Genomic DNA, 26,957 nt, shown 5'->3' on the forward strand with positions numbered 1-26,957 from the left:
TATAACACAAAGTCATTTACTAAAATGACTATAGCAATTTAGTATCTCTCAAATCCAAAGATACATGATTTGGGGACAAATCAATATTTGATAAAAATTGCTGGAAAAAGTTTGGCAGAAACTAGATATGAACTAATATCTTGAACTATGTACTAAGATAAGGTCAAAACGGGTACGTAATTTAGATAATGATATCATAGCAAATTAGGGGGTAGGACAGAATATTTTACCTGTTAGATTTGTGAATAAGAGAATTTATAAATAAGAGAGATTTATAGGATGTAATAGAAATAATTTTGTTTACATTAAATTAAAATTTCTGCACAAAACTAAGGTAACCAAGAGTAGCAAGAAACAGGAAAAATAAATTTATGGAAAGTTTCTCTGATAAAGGCCTCATTCGCCAAATATGTATAGAAAGGGAACTGAGTCAGATTTCTAAAAATGAATCATTCTCCAGTTGATAAATGGTAAAAGGCTATGAACAAGCAGTTCTCAGAAGAAAAAAAATGAAAGCAATATGTCATATTAAAAAATGCTGCAAATCAGTTGATTAGAGAGATATCAATTAAAACATCTCTAAGGTATCACTTCACAACTACTACAAAAGAAAAATAGCAAATGTTGGAAGGGATGTGGAAAAATAGTGACTTTCTCGTGCTATTGATGGAATTGTAAACTATTTTCAGCCATTCTGGAGAGCAATTTGGAACTATGCCCAAAGGACTATAAAACCATACATAGCTTTTGACTCATAAATACTAATTCTGTACTTCAAAGAAATAAAGGAAAAAGACATATATACAAAAATATTTGTACTTTGTGTGTGTGTGTGTGTAAAAAAGATTTGGAAGAATTGGAAATTGAGGGGTTGCCCATCATTTGGAGAATGGCTGAAGAAATTGTGGTATATAATTGTGATGTAATACTATTGTTTTGTAAGAGATAAGCAGGATACTTTCAGAAAAAACAGTTTACATAAATTGTTAAAGTGAAACTCAGATCTAAAAAATGAATGTTAAAAATTTTTGTTTTCTTGTAATTGGGAAAAAGCATTTTTATAAAAATGACATAGGAGTCATCATGGTGCAATGGAGCAAACCTTGGATTGGGAGATGGAAGAATTCAAAGCCCAGCTGTGTTCTCTATAATTGTTAACAAGTTACCCCAAGTCTCAATTTCCTAATCTGTAAAGGGAACATAATGAACTAGGGAATCTTTTTACTCTAAATCCGTGATCCTAGAATACCATAAGAACAGAATACTGTATCTAGGAATTGTGAGTTTCTGATGAACAATATAAAATATAAATACAGCATCTGTGGCTTCATTCAAAAAGCATCACCTAAGTTATTTTATAGAGAGATTTCATTTCATTGCAAGAGCTTTTAGAGTCTGAAGATTTGATACCTCTACTCAACTTAGTCAGTGAATCATTATTTAATGGATATCTTTGATATTGCATTAGTGAGTTAAGTAGAAGAAAGTTTGATTTAGTTAATGCTGTAGTTATATATGAGAGGTATGTAGGTTATAATTAACCACCACATATTAATGACAATATTTGTGATTGATTTATAGGATACATTTACACTGTATTAGGGTTGTATAAGGATTTATAGTAGTTATTAGGAACTTGCTATATTGTGATATTACCTTCTTTCTCCCCCTCCTACAAATAAAAGACACTCAAAAAATCAGAGGTTCTCTCTATGATTACCTTGTCAAAGTCTCAGGATACTGCTGACAAAATCTTATGGCATGTGTAAAGCCCCAAAAGATGCCTGACAAAGTTCTAAATGGTTAATAGTTATCTCCCTTAGTCAATCATTGGAGTTACCCCACTTATGAAAATGACCAATCATGCAATTGTACTGCCTCAGTCTATTTTTACTTACCTCCCAAGGGCTATAAAAACCAGTAGCCCATGAGCTGAGGGATCTTTGACCAAGAGGAAAGTCTTGGATCCAATTGCTTACAGGCCACCAGTTTTCTTAATTGATCATGCTTGGAGTTCAGACTCAGTTGTCTTTTATTGTGGATTGAAATTTTGTGGCCCACTTTGTCAAGCCAGCTAGGAGGTTGAGGCACAGACCCCAATTCTCTTTTGGTCATCCTTTCCAAGAGACACAAAAAAGAGTGTATTCCAGGTAGATTTTTTTTTTTTTCATCATTGGCTCCTATGAGTAAGATGGCCCTGGGAAGCTGGACTCTCCTTAACCTTCACTCCCCAATTCTCCATGGCACAGGTGAGCCTTTCCAAACTGCAGTTGGTGAATCTGCCTTTATTTATAAATTAGTAGTCTTTTTATGTTAATTTACATAATTTCATATTTATTAGGTGGGTTTAGCTAGAAAGGCCATAGAGCAGTTAGATGAATTTTAAAATTAGGAAAAATTGAAAACTGATTAAAAAATCCCCAAACCTTAAAATTTAGAGTGTTCCCTAACTTAATTCCCTCCCCCTTTTTTGAAAAGGGGCTTAAAAACTAGGTACTAATCTGATTTTGCTATTCTCTGTCAGCTAACTCTCCTCTGGCTCATTGTGAAACTAGTCAGTCTGTGAAACTAGCCAGTTTTTTTTTTCTAGACCAATTTTTTCTTTTTGCTGCTTCTTTAGAATTTTTGAATATAAATTGGGGTTTTGAATGTAAATTGATTTTAAATGGCTAATTATCTAAACCTGTCTTCCATAATGGAACTGGTCTCTGGGTCTCTATAAACACACTGTAGTTCTTAGTCACAGACTGAGCATCAAGACTAGGACTTAACCTGTTGGTTGGTTTTTTAGAAGGCTCCCTTATTATAAACTGATGTGCTCAGTGGCTAAGGTTGGTAGCACCCACTTCAAAATTATTAGGTACTAGCAGATTGCAATCTTGAAAACAAGGGCGGCTGCCACATGGTATACCTTGAGACTTCAGCAGGAATGGCCTGTTAGAGTTTCCTCCTAGCAAGAAGCAAGACTATGACTGGACTCAAGATAGCCACACCTGGGTCATGGTAGAAAGCAGGAGTCAAGGGCTCAAGCTGAATCATGAGGCTCCTTGATAGAGAACACCTGTTAAGGTCTCCTTTAGACATAATGAGCCAAATACCAAATCTGCCTCTAGATTTCTTGAAGTATCTCTGCACTGTTGGGCAAAAACTGGGCTGGCCACAAAGGGAGTATGGTTACTATGTTCATTAGGTCAGCAGGAGCTCTCCAAAGAAGTAGAGACCAAAGTAGGTTGAACCATGTGACTTTTTGAAGAGATTCTCCTAATTCCTTGAAAACTACCAGCATCAGAAGGCTTGGGTTTTCACTGAGAATTCCCAGAGACCATCAAGTTAAGTCCTCAAAGACATTGAATGAGAAAAAGTGGATAATCTTATCAAAATTAAATTTCTGAAAAACTGAGAAATACTATTTAAGGCCTTAAGGAATTTCTAGTGAGGGAGTTCTCAAATTCTTTCAGAGAATATTCTGATAGGAAAGAACCTACACTAAAGGATCCTCAGATATTTTAGGAATGTCCTTATTGGAACTTCTCAGTAGCAAATTAGGAACTTTGGTAATTTCCAGAGGAAATGTTCTCAGAGAAATTCTATTAGGAGACTTTGAGGGAGGAAAATTCTTCACTAGGACTACCCAGGAAGAGATGTAATCAAACATAAGCATTCCTATGGGATTCCCTTGGGTAAATTTTTGCCTCATGGGATTATGGTAATCTTCCCATATCACCCGGGATGACAAAGCTGTTAGGCTATGTAAGGTATGGTTGGAAAATACTAAGGATTCAGGTGATTTGTTTTGGACAATTTTTGGAATTTTTGACTACACTTAGAAAGTTAAGGTATATTCTGGACAATGACCTAAACCTTACTTAGACCAAATGAATGGCTGGTATTTCTGGGAAACTCAGAGTTAGACCTCACATCTTCCAACCAACCCTCCAGTCTTGATATTTCCTTACCTGATCTTCCTCTTCATTGATCCTCTGCACCTAAAACTTGAGTCTCCTACACCAATTACAAATGAAGAACAGCCTACTGGCATTTTCCCTGTTGTGAAAAGGTTTGTTGGGCTGGAGCTCCTGTTAGCATAACTTTTTCAGCCCTTCTGATGTATTTGAAGGAAAGATACCCCTAAATTTGATGATCCTGTAATTCATATAGCTCAATTTCAGACCATATTTAGAAATTATACTTCACCCAGGAAGATGTAAACTGACCTGATGGAAACCATGTTATGCCCAGGAGAAAGACCTGCTATTAATGAGTTCCAAGGGGAAATGCTCCAGCAGGTCCAGGGGGTCTTTCTGGCTTTCATAAAACGCAAATTGGGACCCTAATAGCCACACACACTGTACCCTTCTGATTCAAGCCATTTATTCTTTACCTACCTCCATTCACTTTTATGACAAATTATACGAAAGTGCCAAATCCTTTACTGGGTTAGATGCTCTTAATCTCCAGGATGTTAATGCCACCTTTGTTAATGAGTGTCAGAAATTGGGTGGAAAAAATAGGTGAACTAAAGGCCATTTCCCAGTATGTTTATGAAGGAAGAAACAGGGTGATAGAAAGGAGAAGCCCAAGTTAAAAACCCAATCTACCTTAATCCCAGTTCAGGTCACAGGCCCATTCTGTGCTTTATAAACCCAAAATGAAATGAGTGCTTTTATTGCCACAAAAAGGGACATCTATTTTAAAACTGTTAAAGGGAAAAATTAAGAGGGAGAGAGCAAAGACTCTATAGCAACTTCACTCAATCTCAGGAGTGAAACAATAGACCACCTTTGGGGTCACCAAATAATAGGTTTGTAAAGCCCCAGGAACAAATTGAGATTTTAGTCAGCTGTAGGGAACTCCTCTAGCATGAAGATGTTCAAGAGGCAAATACTATGTACCCTGTCAGCACATTCATATCTTAACATTTTTGCCCCATTATCCCTATTTTCTTGAACTAGGGAACCCCAAATTGCCTTTAAGATTGATACCTTTTATGATAGTCTCATAGATACTGGAGCTTCTTATTTAGCCTTAAGAAGAACTTCTACATGCACTCCATTGGGTCTGTAAATAATTGAGGAAGATCCCCATTTGGAATCCATCCTGCCCCACAAGAAGTTTATAGGCTTTCAAGTATCAGTTACTTTTTGGCTGTACAAACTAGAAGCTACTATCTCATTACTTCCCAGTAATAACTTTGACTCAGTTTCTAATAGTTGGTCCAGTTTTTCTCCCTATATTGATAGAGCTTATCAGTGAATACTGTGACGAAAAACCCCATTTATTACTCCCTGTTTTATCCTCACAAGTCCATAGCAGAGAACACCCCTGTGTCCCTTCTGAAATTCCTAGCTCCTTATGGGCCACCTCATCCTCTGATGCCTGAGGACGCCTGAAATCAGCTGTCCCAATTATTACTGAAGGAAATCCAGTAGTGCCTTAACACCCTTTATCTAGAGAAGCTTTTGCCACTATCATTGCCTTTTTAGGAAACAAGGCATTGTACCATGCAAATTTCCCTGTAATGCTCCCACCTTACCAGTTAAGAATCCTAAACCAGCTCCTAATGAGCTGGTTCTGCCTAATGGTAGAAGCAAGATTTACATGCTATATTTAATACCTAAGCACCCTGTGGTATCTAACCCTGCTACTATTGTTTTTCTGTTCCATGTAAGGCAATCTGATTTACTGTGATAGATTTGTGCTCTTCATTTTTTAGTATTCCTATTCATGCTAATACCTGTTTGCCTTCATGTGGAACAGTCAATAGTGGAGGTGGACTCTCTTGTCTCAAGGGTATATTTAAAGCCCCAGCTTTTTTCTACCAAATTTTGCATCAAAGAACTAAGTTTAATTGTTTTTACAGACTCCTAGTCCAATGTGGTAATGAATTTCTGCAAACATCACCCACTATTTAGACCTTACCAAAATAGTCATTTCCTCCTCCAGCTTTATCAGAGACCATAAGGTCTCCAGTTTGAAGGTTCAATGGTGTCAATCTGAGGTAGAATATATGTATACAGACTTTTCAATAATTATCTGTTCCAAAGACTAAGCAGCAAGTATGTGTCATCCTTGGAGCAGCAGGATATTGTCAGCAGTAATCTCATTTGGTGAGATTACTAAACCTCTTGGTTTGACTGAAGATGAGATTACTGAACCTTTGCATCTTGTCTTGATCAGCATTAGAAATGCACTGATGTTTTCTATAAAATCCCAGATTTTATAATAAGCCTTTTATTCTTTGTATATGGAAGATGGAGACTTCCAGGATTTTATTTCAACCATTAGGACCTGCACTGTGCCATATGGCTTATTATCTAGCTTAGCTGGATTTTATAGCTGTGGGTGGTCCATCTTGCCTGTGGTCAGTGGCAGTCACTGACCTCTTAGTGGAGAATATATAGGGTCTTTTTCTAGGGTGCCCCTTAATATAATGCCTTCAGTAGAGAGTTTATTGCAATGTTATTGTATCCAACTCTTTTTTGATCAGAGACCGGTGTGGGTTGAAAATGACTTAAGGAAAGTGTGTCACTTTTATAATGTTCTGTTTTCAATTCTGCGATAGTGCTCCCTGATCTATCTTTGGGAAGTAAGACTATACCTCAATTATTGACCACTTGGGTTTTTAGGAAATCAGACTTTTTCATACTCGTGAGACTTCTTTCATGGAAGATGGCAACCACTACACTGGAGCCTCTGTTATCTCTGACCATAACATACTTTGGGCAGCTTCAATGCTCTCTAACCTGAGTGTCCAGGCTACTTAGCTCATTGCCCTTACTCAAGCCTGTCATTTTGCTGCCATCTATACGGATTCTTACTGTGCTTTTGATAATTGTCATGTCAGGATGTTGTTGCAATGTGGATTCTTAGCTTACTGTGTTAAAATTGCCAATACTGCTTTATTACAGATATTCATTCTTTTGTTCAATGACCTAAATTCTTGGTAAGCTGTCCATTGTTCTACTCATAAGACTAGAATTGACCCCATTTCTTGTAGAATTGCCCAGGCTGATTCCTCTGCAAAGTTAGCTGCTCTAGAAAGATCATCTTACAACCTCTCAATGATTTACCATTATCTACTGAGCACTCTCTCTTTACTAATAACTGATATCAAGTGATGTAAACAATCTCAGGTAATTTTGGGGAAACAAATTGTCTTCTGTAATGTTCCTTACAGTGATGCTAAAAGGCTTAGTAAATCTCTAGAGTTTGGGTGATTGAGGAAGGTTAGCTGCTCCTCCCCCAGATTTTCGTCAGGTCTTTTTGTTCATAAAAGGAGCTCAATAAGAATAATAGGGATAATAGATTCAGTTAGGCATGGCTGGACTGCTTTAAGTCACTTGCCTACCTTTTATTCAACACATTTTGAGCTGTAACCTTTGGAGACCATCCTTTAGTTTAGACTCCTTTTGAACACTTAGATTGAGTTTGTTGATATGTCCAAAGCAGATTATAAATACTGTCTTGTCTTTATTGACCATCTTACTCAGTGGGTTGAGGCATTCCCTAATTGGTGCTTCCTTTGGCTTTGTTCTATCCTACAGCAGACCAGGGGTGGGAGGGTCACATATTTTACTTTATGAAAAATTTTTTTTTGGTCACTGTCCTATAAGTGTAAAACTCTTCTCCCTGATGAAATAATCATTCTCCATGGGTAATCTTCTGTTACCTCCTACATATGAGAACTCCAGAATAGATTGAAAGAACTTCACAATGCAGTAGTAGTATGAACTGGATCTTTGAACTTCTTACTGCATGATTTCTGGGACTCAGCCTTCTTGGGAAAGCCCATTCCAGATTCTGCTTACTACTCCCACTGCTGTCAAGATTGGAGAAAAGTATTCATTGTTCACACATAAAATCTGTGCCATATAGGCAACTACCTTATAACATTTACCAAGAGAATATCAAAACATGACTTAGAGATAGAGATATTAGTTATCTATTTTTCTTGAAGAGGTCCAAATTAGAGTCAAATTCCACTTATTGCACAACAAGTTACACAAGTTATACAACAGTGTGTCCAACTAGTATGAGCCAGTATTAGCTTGGAATACTCTACTGCTGATTGAGCACAAATCTTTCTATGTTAAAATGCTGTAAATAATTATTACAAATTAAAACAATTTTGAAATATCATTTAGAGGTACCAGATTGGTTAAAATTATTGAAGGGGAAAACAACAAATGTTTGAGAGAATGTGGACAAATTGAAACAATATCTCATAGTTGGTGGAATTGTGAACTGATTCAATCATTTTGGAGAGCAATCTGGAATTATGCCCAGAGAGTCATTAAGCTACAGCAATACTATTATTAAGTCTGTTTCCAAATTTGATTAGAGAAAAAGGAAAAGGACTTATATTTTCCAAAATGTTTCTATCAGATCTCTTTGGGGTGGCCAAGAATTGGAAATTGCAGGGATGCCTATCAATTGGGGAATGGCTTAATATGTTGTGGTATATGATTATGATAGAATTACTACTGTGCTATAAGAAATCTTGACATCACAAAAACATGGAATGACTTATATGAAATAATAAAGAGCAAAATGACCAGAACCATGAGAACGTTGTATATACTAACACCAGTATTATTTTAAGAACAATTTTAAATAAATTATTTTGACTTTTTAAATATCCAATTTAGCTGTAAAGGCCACGAGGAAAGGTGATTATCTGTAACCAGAGGAAAAAACTGATAGACGTATAGAATAATTTTACATACACACACACACACACACATACATATATATACACATATACACATTTGTGTCTATGTTATCCACCTCTATGTCATGAAGAAGTGGGAAGAAAAAAAGGGAAAAAAGAAATTTACTTGATAATTTTGTTGTATATTTGGAAGGTATAGTAAGTTATGCATAGTAGATTTGCATTTCATGTGCAATCTTTTTTTATTGTACTAAGCTATGGAAATACTTGTTTTAGTCTATAAATTAAAAATTATAAAACCCAATCCTGTACCATATTCTGGGTTATGATTCTCTTAGGCTTTTCTGGAAGTTTTTTTCTAATCATATTCTTTTAGATAGGAACAAAACTCCTGTTGTTTTTATTTTGATAGTTCCTATTAATCTTTTGTTTCTTTGGCTTATGATAATTGAGACAGTATCTGAAAACAGATGAAGTATTCCTCATGTGCAATTTCCACTTTTGATGTTGCTACCTAGCAATTGCCACAAGGACACTCTCTCTCCAAGTTATATTTGCACCTGGAAAGGAAGGAGAACTTTGATTTTTCAACTTAGATTTATACCTTCTCAATCTACTCTCAAATCCAGTTCCTCTGTGGATTCTCCTAGCACTGTTCCTCCAACTTTGAATTCTTCCATGAGTCAGTCTTTTTTAAAAGGTTGAGCCACTTCAGATAATTTAAAAATAATGCTAATTTTTATCAATACAACTTCCAGCAATTCTCCTGCAATATATTTTTTAACTTCAAGTTTTTCATGCAAATCTTTTTAGCTCAGTGACTGGTCCCATCGCTACTCAATAGCTAGAAAAGACAATGACTTATCTTTTACATTGTGCCCCTCATGGTAGATGGACAGACTGTATTTTTCTCTTTTTTTGTATTTCAGTATCATTATTGATCATTTGGAGTTTATTATTGTTATAAATGGTTTGCTAGTTGGAGTGATGGGATGATGACGATGTTCCTGAGTCAGAATTACATGTTCCAAGTATGGACTTGATCTAACATAGTTCTTACCAACTATAGCCAAATAGATGAGTGCTATTCCATATAGAAGAGAGATATTTTAGTGCTATTCCATATAGAAGAGAGATATTTTGAAAATAAGAGAAATTTGTAGATACAGATAATGGTAACAGTTAAATAGAAAATGTGATACTCTTGAAACACTTTGGGGGCATCAGTTATTTAAGTTACAGTTGGAGAGTATGAAAATATGGAGGAACCTAAGCCCAGCTCAGCTGATAAGTCCACATGAAGATGAAAAAAACATGATAAATCTAGCAATATGTTATGTTTTTGCCCTGTTTATTTTATTGTTTTTTTTTTTTTTATCCCTGGGAATGAACTCAAAATGATGGTTTGCAACATACCTTTGATTTACACACACACACACACACACACACACACACACACACACATACAATAATGGAGGTTTTATTTGTGCTGGTATAACAAAAAAGTTTTAACCCTTGACTCCGCCTCGAGCAATAATTGTAGTAGGACAGGAATTGTTTGGTGGTTAAATTAGCTCTGAAGCAGGAAGGTTTTCTTAGACCAATTACACCTATGTGAGAAATTCATTGTCATCAGTGGAAGCTGTTGCTTCATCTAAGAATGACTGGGTTTTTAAAAATTCTATTGTTGGTATGTATAGCCAGATAAGTCATAAAAACTACACCATGATAAGCCTATAGGCTTTGTGCTTTAAATAATAGCTCTTTGGAATAACTAAATGAGCCAATCCAGCCTCTATGAAAATCAATCCCTTCAGATATTTCCAGGTCAAGTTTCATATCTTATTACATCATAATATAACTCAAATGAGTTTTAAATCTAGGCTCCTTCTTAGCCATGGTCTAACCTTTACCAAACTTCATTCTCTGTGTTAACAAAAATAAAATTGAAGATTCCAAAATTAATGAAAGAAACTCAGTAAAATATAATTTTACTTTCATAATTTTAAATATCAATAATGTATCTTCCTTTGTTTTGTGTTTTAATTCAACATTTTAAAGGAAATAATAAAGTTTCATTACAAATCTTTCCCTTGTAATGGTCTCCTACAATCTTATTTATGGTACCACAAAGATTACGGAGTTATATGGGGATTAACTCTTGGTCAGTTTTTTGTTTTGTGCTGGAGCTGCTTTCTCTTTTCTTCCACCGATGGTATGAACTTGTATGATAGTCTGTCTAATTTCATCTGTGAATATTATGAATAATTTTGTGGGATTAATAGAATGCCTAAAACATGGGGAGTCTGGTGGTACTATCAATTCAAAAAGCAGCACAATATGGGCAGGAGTTAGGATTTTAAAATGAAACTCAGTGTAAGTTATTTTTGTTCACTCTGATTCCTAATTTGGGTGTTAGATTCTGCAGGAATATGTTTGCAGGACTTGAAAAACATGCTGAAGATATATCTGCTGCCATTTATTACATCACAAGCAGTCTTATAATCAGAAATGGCCTCTGTGCCTCATATGGCTATGTAAAATCAAATGACACTGAATATTCTAATTGCTGTGCAAGGCAGAGCCATTATTAACCTCTCCTTTTGTTCCTACATCAATCACTCAGATGACAATCTCATAAATGTTCACGAGCTTCAAAGAATGGTGAATGATAATCAGCCCAGTGCATACAACTCATGTAACCTCACATGGTGGGACTTGGTGGGATCCATCATCTTGGCTTTCTTGGATTCCAAGAATTTTCTACTTTATTTTCAGAAGAGCTCTACCTTTGTGCATTATCCTGTGCATTATCATTCTTTTCTGGATATGTTACATGTGCCTATAAATCGACGTCAGGGTTGGTCTCAAAATTCAAGTGGCAACTCTTATAATTATAATTTTCTTTATCTACAGATATTCTGTTTACTACTTGTTCTGGACCTTTCTAAAATGGCTACAGTTTGCGGAAAGGTTTAGCTTTCTGAATTTTAGAAAATGTGGTAGAAGTCATTACCTCTTCTCTGTAGTTAGAACTCACAGGGTGCTTTGTCTTCCCCACACTTAACTGGATTTCTTTACTTAATTGCTGTCTTTTCCAAGCCCGTGCATGACAAGTAAGGATTGCTTCAACAGGATCATTGTGGAGTTTGTGGAGAACTACCGAAGATTCCTTTGAGGATCCTACTGTAGAAACTTTGGAAAACAAATGACATTCATCAAGATTGCCACCAATCCATCTCTAAGAGATTAACTGAATCTCTAGGGAAATCTAATAACCCTTTCCCAAATCAAATTTATTACTTCGCTCAATTTATCCATGATTCTATGAGCTTCTTTTAAAATTTATGCCTTAGCACAAATAGTTATGCGAACTTTGGAACAATGGAAAGAGTTTGATATTTCTTTGCTGATCCCTAGTCTAACATATTATTCTATTATTCAAATTGCCTATATGATAATTAATGCTTTATTATCAGTTTTAATCTCTTTTTGGTTATCCTGGTTTGATGGCTTTAAAAGCAATCGGCAAATCCAAGATACTCAAGAAAAAAATTTTTTTTCTACAGCCTCCTTCTCCATCTAACAAGGCCCAGCAATCATTGAGACTCTTGACTGTGACAGAGATTTCCAGTTTATTTTGATAGAAAAAGAGGAGAGAATTCATTAGAATTCCTTAATTCCTGTGCTTTCTACATCTCAATCTGATTATCAGCTTAGCACTTGTTTGGTGGTTGGGACCAGTCTTGCTAGTTATCATTATAGGATTTTACCTGTCCTGTGCTACTTTTTATGACTACTGTCCATTGAAGAAAAGTCAGCTCCCTTGTTTACAAATTAATGATGTATACTTTAACATATTTAACATGTATGGGACTACTTTCCATCTAGGGGAGGGGGTGGAGAGGAGGGGAGAAGTTGGAACAGAAATTTTTGCAAGGGTCAAAGTTGAAAAATTACCCATGCATATGTTTTGTCAATAAAGAGCTATAATAAAAAAGTAATGACTTTTTTATTTACTTTCCTGATATGTCTCCTGTTACTAAGAGAAGCTGCCTAGTATGCCATTTAAATAAGTGTCTTCATTTGGATATGAGTCTTCATGATAGAAAATCTTACTGCTCACAGATGAAATGCCCACATAGAGCAGTTGTGACAATGAGCTAGATGATATTCTTTTAAGATTGACCTTAATATCTTAGGCTTTCCCTTTACTATGCCCACTTTACAGATTTATGAAAATTTAAAAATAGACTACTTTCACACCCTCATCTTCATAGAATTTGATTATAGCTTACCTTGACCAGCTATTCCAGTTACCTGAATCTGGCCCAAAGGAGAACAAAAGTCTTGCCCTTCACTTTACCGACCATCTCTCCTTAATCCACTTGTTTTTCTCTTTTTTTTGCCTGATTTACCACACTCCTGGAGTATCATTCCAATAAATTACTGGTTCTTCTTTAACATTGGGACATCTTGCCTTGCATTAATGAAACTCTCCAACAATTGATCTTTCTTTCTGGTCTATAGTGGGTTTGCTTGCAGTTATCCTTATGGGGCCCTATGTTGTGACAGCTTTGGGCATTTCTTCAAAACTGCAGCAAAGAGGATGGTTTAAGATGGAGAAACAATGACTGACTGTCTAAATTATACAATATGTTGTTTGAAGAAGTACTACCTCAAGAGCATGCATCTTGGTTTAGGCAAATATCTTACAACTGTTGAATGTCTCACACACTTAGGCAACCTTGCTCATAAATGATTGTCTGAACATAAAAGAGCCCTATCAACAAGCTCCTTTGACTGCCATACATTTTCTTTTTGAGGTTGTCCCCTGGCCACATCTACCTCCTTTTCCACAGTGACCACCAATACCAGCCCTGGCATTTCCAGCTTTTTACTCACTTGAATCTTTACCTCCACAAGTGGTTCCAGATATACCTGATACTTCTCCTCTTGTCCTCATTTTTGCATCTCAGTCTTTTGTGTCTCTTCCTTCATATTACACAAGTAATGATTGAGTTGTGTCCGATTTCCATTCCATCTCTATCCACCTTCATAGGCTTCCATTACTCAAAAGGATACAGTACATCCCCTTAGTTGCTCCAACTTTTAAGATGCTTTATTTCCATGATTCTCACCACAAGCCCATGCTGGTCTGTATAATGTGTAAGAGTGTTGTGTCCCACGGCCAAAATGATAATCATCTGCGAGAGGCATCTCAATATCATTCTTGAATACTGAAGAATACAAGCACAATGAGAACAAGTGTGATGCCAACTTAGACCACAATCTTTCATGCCCAATCTATAAAGCCTGCCAAAACTGCTTCTTTAGAAGATATCTCATTCTTGTTATTCATGATCTAGTGCTCTGAGAAGTATGTCATTTTTATATGGATATTTCTCATAGTATTTAACCACATCTCTTCACTGACACTTAATCAGTATGTTAAAGTTGTGCCCTTGGTAATCCATAAAAGACAGGACTTTTAAGGATCAAAGGGATGAATTATGAAAATAATTTTGATATTCTTTACTTAATTTAATCAGTATTTACTCAATTCATTTTGATTTAATGGTATCAGTGATTTGAGTTAAGTAGAATAGGATTAAATGTGATTTAGTTAATACTATGGGAATGAGTCATGTAGATTATGATTAATAAATTTATCATGAATTAATAATACTCTGATTGATTTAGAGGATATATTTGTACTGTATTAATTATTAGTTAATATTAAGCATTAGGAATTTGCCATATTGGTACTTCTTCACTCCCCCCACTCCTATGAGTCTTATGAGTGAACTTTATTTGAAAAACCAGAATTTTCCTATGTTGTCACTTTGTTATAATGTTCTTACTGTGGAAAGCCCTAAAGTACTACTGGAAAAGTCTTACGATTATTGAAAACCCCAAATAACAAAATACTAAGTGATTGATGGATTCTCCTTTGACTAATCACATAAATTCTTCCACTTCACTCCTTAAGCCAGTCATTGAACTTTCCCTACTTAAAATGACCAATCATGCAAATGTTTTGCCTTATCTATTTTCTTTGAACTCTTAAAGCCAATAAAAATCAGTAGTCCATGAGCTAAGGGATTTTTGCCCAAGAGAGAAGACCATGGATCTTAAGGACTGTTGATTTCCTTAATAAGCTGATTATGCTCAGAGCTCTGTCTCAGTTGCCTTCTGTTGTAGATTGAAACTTTATGGCCCACAATTTTTGTAGGTCCTTTCCTATATAAGGCTTCCTTGTACATGTACATGATCAACCCTTGGTTTTTACATGTACACAAATGGGATCATCAATGACTATTAAGATATCCAGAATTTCATAGTCTTGTGTTAATGATGATTAAGATCTTGTCATAGGTATGTTATGAATTATAAAAGATACCTAGGATCTCCTAAGAGTGATTAGGATTAATCTTATTAGGTAGGTAGGTATTTAGCAGGGAAAGGAGAAGCAGAGAGCCTAATTCATAAGCTGAAAAGTAGACCCAATTTCTGAGTAGAAAGTTGGACTTAGTTATTTTAAGGTCAAATATGTCACTTGATTATGTGAGTTAATGCCTGCTCTTAGATTTTTCTTAACTACTTTGTGTCCATGCTGATAAGTATTTTATGGCGTATACAAAGATATCACCCCTTCCCTTGAGCAATTAAGGATTACACTTAAGATGTAAGACTGAGTGACTAGGATGACACTTGTATCTGACAGCAATTGGGAAGTTAGTAAAAGGAGAGGGTTTTGGAGAAAAGATAATGAGTGCAATTTTGGACATGTTGATTTTAAAATGCCTATATAACATTCATTTCAAAATGATGGTTGGAAATGTGAGACTGATGGTTAGGAGAGAGATTAAGGCTAGAGAAATAGATATGAGAATTATCTGTATTAAAGATAATATAATTAGTGAAATTATAAATGAATTAACAAAATTATTAAGCAAAAAAAAGGTATCGAGTAAGAAAAGACAAAAGCCCAAGATAGAGTCTTAGGGTATAGCCATGGTCATCACAGAGCTGTGACCTGGACAAAGATCCAGCAAAGGAAACTGAGAAGCTGCCCAACAGGTAGAATCAGGAGAAATTAGTATCCTGAAAAAAAGGATGAAGGACAGGAGGGTGACTGACAGTGTCAAAGGTGGCAGATAGGTCAAGGAGGATGAGATCAGAGATGGAATGTGGCAATTAAGAGATCATTGGTGACTTGGGAGAGAAATGATTCAGTAAAGTGAAGAGGTCAGAAGTCAGATTGTAGAGTTAATTGGAGTAGAAGGAAAGGAAGCATAAGCATGTATTGGCTGCCAAAAGAGGAGAAAGAAGTATCCTGGACGATTGATTAGATGAGAATTTTTTGAGGAAGAGAAGACATAGACATGTTTGAAGAGAATAGCTAGTAGATGGGGTGATTAAACATAAGTGAGATTGGGGATGATGAAAGATGCATTCAGATGGAGAAGATGGAATAAAATGGAAGGATTATATTCTGTTTGTTTTTTTTTTTTTATCAAAAATAGGAAGTGGGATTATTTAACTTGAACAGAAGAGATCAACACTGCATTCGAAATAAATAAAACTGCCAAATTTCATGGCCCCATGCTTCATCTGGCCTTGGTGAATTTCCGAAATCTCATTGCTCACTGTGCCTCTTTACACTGATCTACTTTGGAAGGATGAAACCATATATATTAACAAAGTGTTTATTTATATATGCTACCTGGTGAGCTGTAAATTATAGCTCCTTTTGTGCTTTTCTCAAAGGGATAGCTAAGACAAGAGATGCCATATTAGCAAGCAAGTAGAGGTTTTCAGATGTTTCTGAAATGAGGGGAGTATGTGTGTATGTGTGTATGTGTGTGTGTGTTTTATCATACACTAGTTTCCTGGTTTCCTTACTCTTTAAAAAACATGTGTGTAACACAGTAATAAACAAACTATCAAAATACACAGAATCCCAAGATCCTGCAATTTACTTTGGACCAAGGTTTTATAGATATGAGAATAGGAGCCCAGGGTTGAAATTACTTGTAAAAGAGATTGACATTTTTGCACTTTTCCCTTTGGGACACTAGATTTTGAACCCAAAATTTCAGATATCTTAATTGTAATCTTTCAGAAGACTCTACCTCCCTCTTTCTCTCCTCTTTGACTTTCCCTCTTTTTCTTCTCCCTCTCTTCTTTTCTCTCCATTTCTTTCTTTTATCTTTCCCCTTCCTTTCTTTACCTCTTTTTCCACATTTCACATTAGCATCCAACAATCAGTTCTGTTTGATTATAATAAATTATAAAATCATAAAGATAATAGGCTGCCCATAAAATTACTCTAGAGTTTTCCCCAGATACTTGTATCAAAACAATCCTGGAATAGGGAAAGTATCTTTTAACAATCCCCAGTCTATTAGATAAAACATGTTACTTGCTACTGACCATTCTCTCCTCAAATATGGCATCTTTTTTTTTATCATCTTCCCCCTTTCTCTATCCCATTCCCCTCCTAGTTTCATGTAGAGTAAGATAAATACCCATATTTCCTCTGAGCCATTCTGATGAGATTAAGATTCACTCACTTCCCATTTCCTTTCCCTCTTTCTCTACATTTGTAAAAGCTTTTTCTTGCCTCTTTTTTATGGCAGACAATTTACATCATTCTACTTTTCTCCTTCCCTTCCTCCCAGTACATTCCTCTCTCATGCCATAATTTCATTTTTTAAAAGATATTATCCCTTTGAGGGTTGAGCCTAGATGGCAGATAGGACGCACATTTTTTCCTGACCTCTTCCCATGATACTCAGATTAACTATCAAATCCAGCCTCTGAATTAGTTCTGGACTGGCAGAACCCATAAATATTGGGAGTGTAACAAATTACCAGCAGAAGATAATTTCAAAGAGCACCAGAAAAGATGTTTCAATTGGGCAGGGAGGGAGGCAGGCCATACACAAGCAGGCTGACAAGCAGGCTGAGCAGACCTGGGGCAGTGGGAGCTCCATGTAGTGGAGAATCTGCAGGGGAGGAATCTATAGCAGTGTTGCCTACTCTACCCTAGTTGCAAGCTGGTAGATCAGCAGCGAAGCTATAAAACATCCAACACAAACACAAAAGGTAAATAGTGAACCCCCAAAACCAGAAATTCACTTGACCTGGCCATAGCCCACCCAGCACCAAAAGTCAGACAGCACTGACCCAATGCAGTTAGCACTGACCTAGTGCAACTGTTTCCTCTTGTAGAGGAAACTTGGACAATCTCCCTTGACCTAAAAGCAGATCTCAATTTTTAAAAAAAAATAAGTAAAAAAAAGTAAAAAAGAACTTTGACCATAGATAATTTTTATATTGAAAGAGAAGAACAAATTTTAAACCCTGAGGAGACTAAAAGCAGATCATCTCTAGATTAAGCCCCAAAGGGTGATATAAATTGGTCCCTATCACACAAGGCTCTTCTAGAAGAAATTTAAAAGGCTCTTATAAGAGAGCTAGAAGAAAAATGGGGAAAGGAAATGAGAACTTTCCAAGAGGGTTTGCAAAAGGAAACAAATTATCTGAAGAAAATTCATTACAAAATAGTAAAATGGAAAAAGCATATAACTCCTTAAAAATAGATAAAATGGAAAAAGAAAACAGCTCCCTGAAAAACAGAATTTGTGAAATGGAAAAAAATCCATAGAGCAAAATAACTCATTTAAAAAATTCAACTGGGGAAATACAAAAAGAACTAAAAAAAGTAAATGAAGAAAATTCACTAAAATAAAGTTATTATCCCTTCATATTCAACTTATATTTTTATCTTCTTCATACTACTTTTAACTGCCATAATAATGGGGAAATTCTACTAAGTTACAAGTATCATCCTTTCATGAAGGAATGTAAACAGACAAGCCAAAGTGCTCTTTGATATCACTTCCCTAATTATCTCCTTATGTTTCCTTGAGCCCTGTATTTGAAAACCAAATTCTTTATTCAGCTCTGAACTTTTCATCACAAATGCTTGAAAATCTTCTATTTTACTGAATGTCCACCTTTCCCCCTGAAGAATTATACTCAATTTTGCTGGGTAATTTATTCTTGGTTGTAATCCTAGCTCTCTAGAATATCATATTCAAAGACTTTTGTTCCTTTCATATAGAAGCTACAAAATCTTGTGTTATTTTGACTGTGGCTCCACTATATGTGAATTGTTTCTTTCTGGATGCTCACAGTATTTTCTCCTTGACCTGGAAGTTCTGGAATTTGGCTATAATTTTCCAAGGTGTTTTCATTTTGGGGTCTCTTTCAAGAGATGATTGGTACATTCTTTCAATTTCTATTTTACCCTCTGATTCTAGAATTGCAGGACAGTTTTCCTTGATAATTTCTTGAAATATAATATTCAGGTTCTTTTTTTTAATCATGTTTTCAGGTAGACAGTAATTTTTAAATTGTCTCTCCTGGATCTTTTTTCTAGGTCAGTTTTTTCAATGAGATACTTCAAAAAAAATTTTTTTTCATTTTATTTTGGTTTTGTTTTATTGTATCTTGATTTCTCATCCAGTTAGTAGCTTCCATTTGCTCAATTCTAATTTTTTTAAAAATTTTTAATAGCTTTTTATTTACAAGTTATATGCATGGATAATTTTTACAGCATTGACAATTGTCAAATGTTTTGTTCCAATTTTTCCCCTCCTTCCCCTGACCCCCTCCCCTACATGGCAGGTTGACCAATACATGTTAAATATGTTAAAGTATATGTTAAATGCAATATATGTGTACATATCCATAGAGTTATTTTGCTGTTCAAAAAGAATCAGACTTTGAAATAATGTCTACTTAACCTGTAAAGGAAATCAAAAATTCAGGTGGACAAAAATAGAGGGATTGGGAATTCTTTGTGATGGTTCTTAGTCATCTCCCAGAGTTCTTGCACTGGGTGTAGCTGGTTCAGTTCATTACTGCTCTATTAGAACTGATTTGGTTCATCTCATTGCTGAAGCTGGCCAGGTCCATCAGAATTGGTCATCATATAGTATTGTTGTTGAAGTATATAATGATCTACTGGTCCTGCTCATTTCACTCAGCATCAGTTCATGTAAGTCTCTCCAGGCCTTTCTAAAATCATCCTGTTGGCCATTTCTTACTGAACAATAATATTCCATAATATTCACATACCACAATTTATTCAGCCATTCTCCAATTGATGGGCATCCACTCAATTTCCAGTTTCTGGCCACTGCAAAGAGGGCTGCCACTAACATTCTTGCACATACAGGTCCCTTTCCTTTCTTTAAGATCTCTTTGGGATATAAGCCCAGTAGTTACACTGCTGGGTCAAAGGGTATGCACAGTTTGATAACTTTTTGAGCATAGTTCCAAATTGCTCTCCAGAATGGTTGGATGTATTCACAATTCCACCAACAATGTATAAATGTCCCTGTTTTTCCACATCCCCTCCAACATTCCGCATTATCTTTCCCTGTCATTCTAGCCAGTCTGACAGGTAAGTAGTGATATCTCAGAGTTGTCTAAATTTGCATTTCTCCAATTAATAATGAGTTGGAGCATCTTTTCATATGGCTAGAAATCAATTCTAATTTTTAAGGAATTATTTTCCTCAGTGAGCTCGTTTATGTCCTTTCCCATTTGGTCAATTTTGCTTTTTAAAGCACTATTCTCATTAGCTTTAGGTATTTTTTTTTTTTTTTTGCTCCATTCTCATTTTTTCCCCTTAATTTTCTCTCTTTTTCTTTTACTTGATTTTCTGAATCCATTTTGAGCTTTTCCATACCCTGAGACCAATTCTTATTTTTTATTTTTTTTTTTTTTGGAGTCTGTGGATGTAGGAACTTTGACTTTGTTATCTTCTGAGTGTATTTTGATCTTCCTTACCATATTAACAGAGACTTTTTCTGTTGTCTGCTCTTTTTCCTAACTTATTACTCTGATTTTAATTCTTTGTTCCTTGTAGGGCTCTGTTTCCAGAGTAAATTGTGCATGTTTTAGGGGTTTTGTGCAGCTGTTTTCTTTCTTTTTTTAAATTATAGCTTTTTATTTACAAGATATATATCATGGGTAATTTTTCAGCATTGACAATTGTAAAACCTTTTGTTCCAATTTTTCCCCTCCTTCCCTCCACCTCCTCCCTGAGAGGGCAGGCTGAACAATACATGTTAAATATGTTAAAGTATATTTTAAATACAATATATGTATACATGTCCATACAGTTATTTTGCTGTACAAAAAGAATTGGACTTTGAAATAGTGTACAATTAACCTGCAAAGGAAATAAAAAATTCAAGTGGGCAAAAATAGAGATTGGGAATTCTATGTAGTGGTTTATACTCATTTCCCAGAGTTCTTTCACTGGGTGTAGCTGGTTCAATTCATTACTGCTCTATTGGAACTAATTTGGTTCATCACACTGTTGAAGAGGGCCACGTCCATCAGAATTGATCTTCATATAGTATTGTTGTTGAAGTATATATATAATGATCTCCTGGTCCTGCTCATTTCACTCAGCATCAGTTCATGTAGGTCTCTCCAGCCTTTCTGAAATTATCCTGCTGGTCATTTCTTACAGAACAATAATTTCCCTTAATATTCATATTTCATAACTTATTCAGCCATTCTCCAATTGATGGGCACTCACTAAGTTTCTAGTTTCTGGCCACTACAAAGAGGACTGCCACAAACATTCTTTGGGCAGCTGTTTTCAAAGATCTTTCTAGGATTCTGACCACAAACCCCCTTTTCTAGTGTTAAAGCAACAGAGTTCTTCCCCAGTAAAGTAAAGAGACCTTCTGTGAGCTGTATCCTTCTGGAGTTGCCAGCACCATCACTGCCCATGCACACTTCTGGTTTGCTGGTTTCCCAAGGTCCTCTCACCCTGCTGGCATACCTTTTCTCATAACCTTCCAAGTTGTGTTTGGTGTCTCTGGCTGAGAGATGTAGAAACGCCAGTGCTGCTGCTGTTTTCTGGGGTTCTTCTTTGCTGGTACTGGGGCCAGGGTTGGGGCTGAGGCTATGCTGACATGGCCTGCACTAGGATTACAACTGGACTCCCATCATGGTTCCACAGAATTTTTTGCTGACCTTCTAAGTTGTCTTCCTCTGGAAAATGTTCTATTAAATATTTTGGGATATTCTGACATTAAAATTTGTCTAGAGTCATTATTTAAAGAAATTTGGAGTAATTTGGGGGAGAGACTGGGCAGGTTTCTGTCTTTACATTACCATGTTGGCTCTGCTTTTCTAAACATTTGCATAATTTGGAAAAAGTAACAAATGAAAAAGGAAGACAAGAAAAAATTCTTCACACTTTCAACTATCCTACAACAACTTTAAAAAAATTAGTTTAAATTGGTTTAATACATTTTGGGTGCCACTTTACTTTGTCCTAAAGGTACAAAATAAACAATTTGAGGTAAGTGTAATTGAAAGTAATCATAGCTCCAGGAACTGACTGTTAAGTTCTCTATCCCGTTTCTAAATGAATATAAACAGATTTTTAAAATGAATAACAATTTGTACAAATCTAAAATTATCCTGGCCAAATTTTTATTTCTAATTGAATCAAAACTGGGAGAAAAGAAAAATAAAAGTTTTACTGTTTTTCTAAAGATAATTTTGCTTTTTTTAAAAAAATAAAGCTTGCTTTGAATTCTAAAGGTAGTCTATAGATTAAGTTAAAAAAAAGAAATTCCATCCCCAAACTTTTATTTCTCCTGTGGCTTCCTCCTTTCAAGTTTATATTGTTGCCTCTTTGCAACAATGGAATTTACAAAGAATTCCAAGTTCAATTTAGTCAGGCTGATAATTACTTCCATTGCTGTAAAGAAAATCTGAGATCCAGACATAGGCTATTTTTCATTTGAACTTTTCGGGGGCAGCATACAGGTTCAAATCAAATGATTGAAGGTCCCCCTCCCCATATATACTGGCTGGGTGAATCTGGGCAAATCATGACACTCCCTAGGGCCTCATTATAAGATTATAAATTGCCAGGCATTAGCTATGTGAATTTTTGTACCATTTTCCTACATAAATGACATTATAAGTCTGTACCAAAACAAGAACAAAAAACTTTTTCCTTGAAATAAAGTTGACTGGACTTTTAGAAACATGATATTACATTTTAGTATTCAAGTTTTTTTTTTTTTTTTGTTTTTTTCCTGAGTGCATGCCTTGGAGGGCTGCTCCCTCCCTCCCTCCCTCCCTCCCTTATTTTTCCAGCATTGTACTTGTTTTTGACTTGCCAGTAGTAATTATTTGGCACCAACTAGGGTTATTATGTCTAAAGAAAGTAAGCTAAATCCTCCTCTCTTCTCTCTGCCTCCAACCCCCTTCTCACTTGAAAGCTATTTGTACATTATTTTCCCTGGTAATAACATATTTTGGAATAATATTTTCTAAATTGTATAGAAACATTTATTTAAAAATAATCAGATAAGGTTAATGTTCTCTTTGGAATATAAACACTGACAGATCTTGATCCTAAGCCTAGACATAGCATACAAGCAGTAGGTATCTATACATGTACAGGTTATATCTTCCATATATTATTGGTTGTATAATTCTGGGGTCTGCAGATAAGCTTGAAACACTTGAATCAGGACTTAAGGAAGCACTTGGGGATAGTTTATCTATATATGAATTCAAATGTTGTGACAGGAAATTTAGGAAATGTGATGGAAATGTCAATATAATATGTAATTAACATGATTCTAGGATGTGTACAGCGAGATGATTTCAATTGCTTGGATTAGTTGAAAATTAAAAAAAAAAACGTTGATCATAAGACTTAAAAGCATTTGATCAAATTGTGTTTTACAAACATATATATTGGTTTTTTGTTTGATTTGTTGTATTGCTGTTGTTTTAGCAATAAAGGAGACTGAATGCCAATTAAATTTTCAGGTTAGTATGTGAGATAGTCTTAGGGTAATTATTTTCTGTAGTACTTATACCAGTAAAATTACAAAGATAACTTGTATCTTTCCAAGTCAATTCAAGTAAATAAAATCAGTGACCATCTATCTCTTTATTTCCTAGCTGGGAAGTAGCCTAGATACAGATGTCAAAATGACACTTTTGTATCTTTATAGCATTGTGGATCATAACAGCAGCACTACTTTTCAAATGTGGAAAAACAAATGAAATTGTTTCTGCCTTCAAAAGGATTCCATTCTATTATGTTACTTTTAATGTCAAATGAGGATCTCTGGGGATTGACAAATGAGGTACAGGGCTCACAAATAATCTGTGTGGATCTATTTTTACTCTCACTTCTCATACTTTTAAAAATACCTTACTAGATACTAGATAAAAATAATAGAAATGTATTTTGGGTAGGGTGAAAGTGCTTCTCTTTTCAGAAACAACTTAAAACATGGAGTCAGTCCAACTAGCAGAGTCATCCTCTCAAACAGACATCTTTTTATAGGAACCTTCCTCATCCATTTTCTGTCTTTAAATGTGAAGGGAAGACACATAGAGATCACACAATTTCAAAAGTGAAAGGAATCTTAAGAATCCATTAGAAGAAAAAAATTGCATGATGACATAAAGCACAATGAATTGTATTCCCAGGAAAGGGTACATGTTTTTCTTTTTATCTTTAGTTATATGTATAGTGCCCCCACCCCACTCCACCCCCAGCCACAGTAAACACTCAATATTTTTAATGGCTTATTGACTGTACTCACTTTAGCTCTTTCATTTGCAGAAATGAATGAAGAGAGTTTTAAGAAAATTGAGCTCTAGAAGCTCTTACCAAATTTCTCAGAAACTCTTTAATAGTTATTAATCTGTCACCATGTAGCACACATGGCATGAAGACATATTATTTAAAATATGGCAACCAACAATTTAATTGACATCCTCACTCGAGATACCCAAAAGATTTAGTTTTCTTCAGGAAAATATGGCTAGCACCAAAAAAAAATCTTAACCAAAGTAATTCAAATCAGTTAGGACAAAATAAAGCTTTTGGGGGTATGTGTGATTTAAGTAACTGCTGAATATATATATTACTAGGTGATTTACTTCCTATTTCTATAAACCATTCCTTGGTCAACTCCCAGCCAACCAGAAATTGATCAAAACAAGTTTCTCAAGATTCTATTTTCCTGTTCCTCTCTCAAACCTATAAAAATAAGTTCTGTAAATCCCCAGTTTATCTATGGTTCTTAAGAGGCCAATGATCATTTATTGGTAATTGCTAGCATTACTAAACAGTTGATATTTGTTTAGAATCTAGGCTCTCAAAATTTGAAATACCAGAGTTGGCAACCAGATGGGACCAAGGGACAGATTCTGATCCTCCACTGTGGCCCTCTGAGTAATCTTAAGTGAGGATTTTACACTGGGAGACTTCTCTGAGCAGGACTACCTTAAATGGTCAGATTCCCCTCAGCCCAAATGCAAATTTGGGCTTCCAAGCCAAAGTAAGCCCCCATTTTGGGGGGGAATGTTCAATTTTTCCCCCTTCTTTGTAAGGGAAAGACCTCTTGAGGCAACAGATAAGGGAAAATCATTTTTAGGTGACAGGTACCTTTAGTTTCATTTTAAACTTGTGTGCCCACATCAGCAACAGAGTTTTAATCAATTCTCCCATCTAACAGGGGCTGAAACTTTCACTCCGTTAGTGAAAGACAGGAAGAAGACTTTGTTAAGTATTTCTGTGTAATGTGTTTTTTGGGAACTGATTTTTCCCAGGATATTTTGGAAATTAGAATGGCATCTTCAATGGCGGGGGGGGGGGGAAATAAACTTGACAAGATAGAGATCTCTTATGCCAAATACAAGATAAATATGAGATTTTCTTCTGAACATAGGATAGTCCTTGTAACAGAAGAATCTCTTCTTAATCAAATAGATGAACCTTATTCACAGGATGAAACATTTCTCCTATGGGTGAGGGAAGCCTTGTTAGAGGTTTAAAAATCTATTTGTGGAAGTAGATAAGATCCTCACCTCTAAGACCCCAGAGATTTTTAAGGTTTTCCTTTGCATATGTTGTTATTTACTCTAATGTTCTTTTTTGGTCTTATTTTCTAATTTGAGTTAGTGTATTAACTCATATATATCCATGTCCTTTCTGTGGTAATACCTTCAGTGGTTCTCAAAGTATGGTCTAGAGAATCCTGGGGATCTCTGAAACCCTTTTAGAGGGTCTACAAATTCAAAAGTAGTTTTTATTTCCAATATGGTAAATGTCTATAAATATGATCCAGATAAACAAAAGCTCTTTGGAGAGATCCTCAATAATTTTTAATAGGATAAAGATACTGAAAACAAAAGTTTGAGAACCACTGCGATGATAGAATCTGACTCACAGATGGTAGGATTTTTTGTCATAAATAGACAAGGTCTCAGAAATTACTAGAATTTTTATTGTTTGCAGAACTATGATGGAGAAGGAGAGTGAAATCCTTTTAAAAGCAAAAAAGACCTTTTTTTGGCAGGTAGAACTACTTATCTTGCAATTAGAAAAACACTTGTAACTCCTAGAGAAAGAACTTAAGAAAGGCTTTCTCTGTGATTTTTAACTCCTTAGAAGGTATACATATTGCCTCTCAAATTGATTGGCAACAAAAAAGAAAAGTCTTTGTAGTCCAGATAGCTCTAACTATTGAAAAATAAGACTTGCTGCTAAAGTATTAGTTAAATTATAGGGAATACTGACAGCATCCCTTTTGGAACACTATGGGGAAATTAAGATCATGGAACCAGAGGAAACCTTTAATTCAACTAGGAAAGATAAAGAAATGTGCCATCAAATTGTGGGAAATCTGGTCTCAATACCGCACTTTTAATTACTGCCCATTGAGAAAATTGGGAGCAGTTATTGAAGAGTCTCTACCCGGTCAGATGGTCTTATTGATTTTGTTGGGCTGATTTGTCAGATGCTCTCTATCACCTCAAAAGAAATCCTCTCTTCCACCACTTCCTACCTATTCCAATTCCAAAAAGGAGGAACCTGCTACTGGTATCTTTTTTGGGAAAACTGGTACTTGATGACTTGACAGGCGATATCTGTTACCTTTAGGAACTCACCAGCCTGTTAGTCCATCTGATCTTTCTGTGTGGAGGAGAGACACTCCCAAATTTGATGAAGATCCTGTATCTGTTATCACTCAATTTCAAACAACTTTTTAAAGGTTATAATCTCACAGGTGGCGATGTCACTGCTTTAATGGATCCTTGGGAGAAAAGACCAGTATTATCAAAGTGACCAGTCAGGAAGCCTACTTATTACTGTCCAAGATTTATGCATCATAAATGCTAATATTATTCCTAGATT

The 26,957-nt window shown here is 35.5% G+C and overlaps 1 protein-coding gene and 1 long non-coding RNA gene across 13 annotated transcripts in view; one reads left to right on the top strand and one right to left on the bottom strand.

The window, feature by feature from the left end:
• Positions 1-26,957, top strand: part of TTLL7 (tubulin tyrosine ligase like 7) — a 243,062-nt gene that overhangs the window by 183,731 nt on the left and 32,374 nt on the right. The window lies entirely within an intron of this gene.
• The window catches only part of LOC116419044, a 34,668-nt gene continuing 14,132 nt past the window's right edge, over positions 6,422-26,957 (bottom strand). For 6 of the 11 annotated variants that reach the window (XR_004229264.1, XR_004229261.1, XR_004229265.1 and 3 more), the window contains 4 exons: positions 26,711-26,856; positions 12,970-13,911; positions 11,688-11,866; positions 6,422-7,819 (listed from right to left, as the gene is read on the bottom strand). This is a non-coding gene — a long non-coding RNA (uncharacterized LOC116419044). Of the gene's footprint in view, positions 7,820-10,713; positions 10,921-11,687; positions 11,867-12,969; positions 13,912-26,710; positions 26,857-26,957 lie in introns of those variants that run through there. The other 5 variants (XR_004229263.1, XR_004229267.1, XR_004229262.1 and 2 more) reach the window with 5 other exon arrangements.

Source organism: Sarcophilus harrisii, chromosome 4, assembly GCF_902635505.1.
Source record: "Sarcophilus harrisii chromosome 4, mSarHar1.11, whole genome shotgun sequence".
In the NCBI taxonomy this organism is placed as follows: domain Eukaryota; kingdom Metazoa; phylum Chordata; class Mammalia; order Dasyuromorphia; family Dasyuridae; genus Sarcophilus; species Sarcophilus harrisii.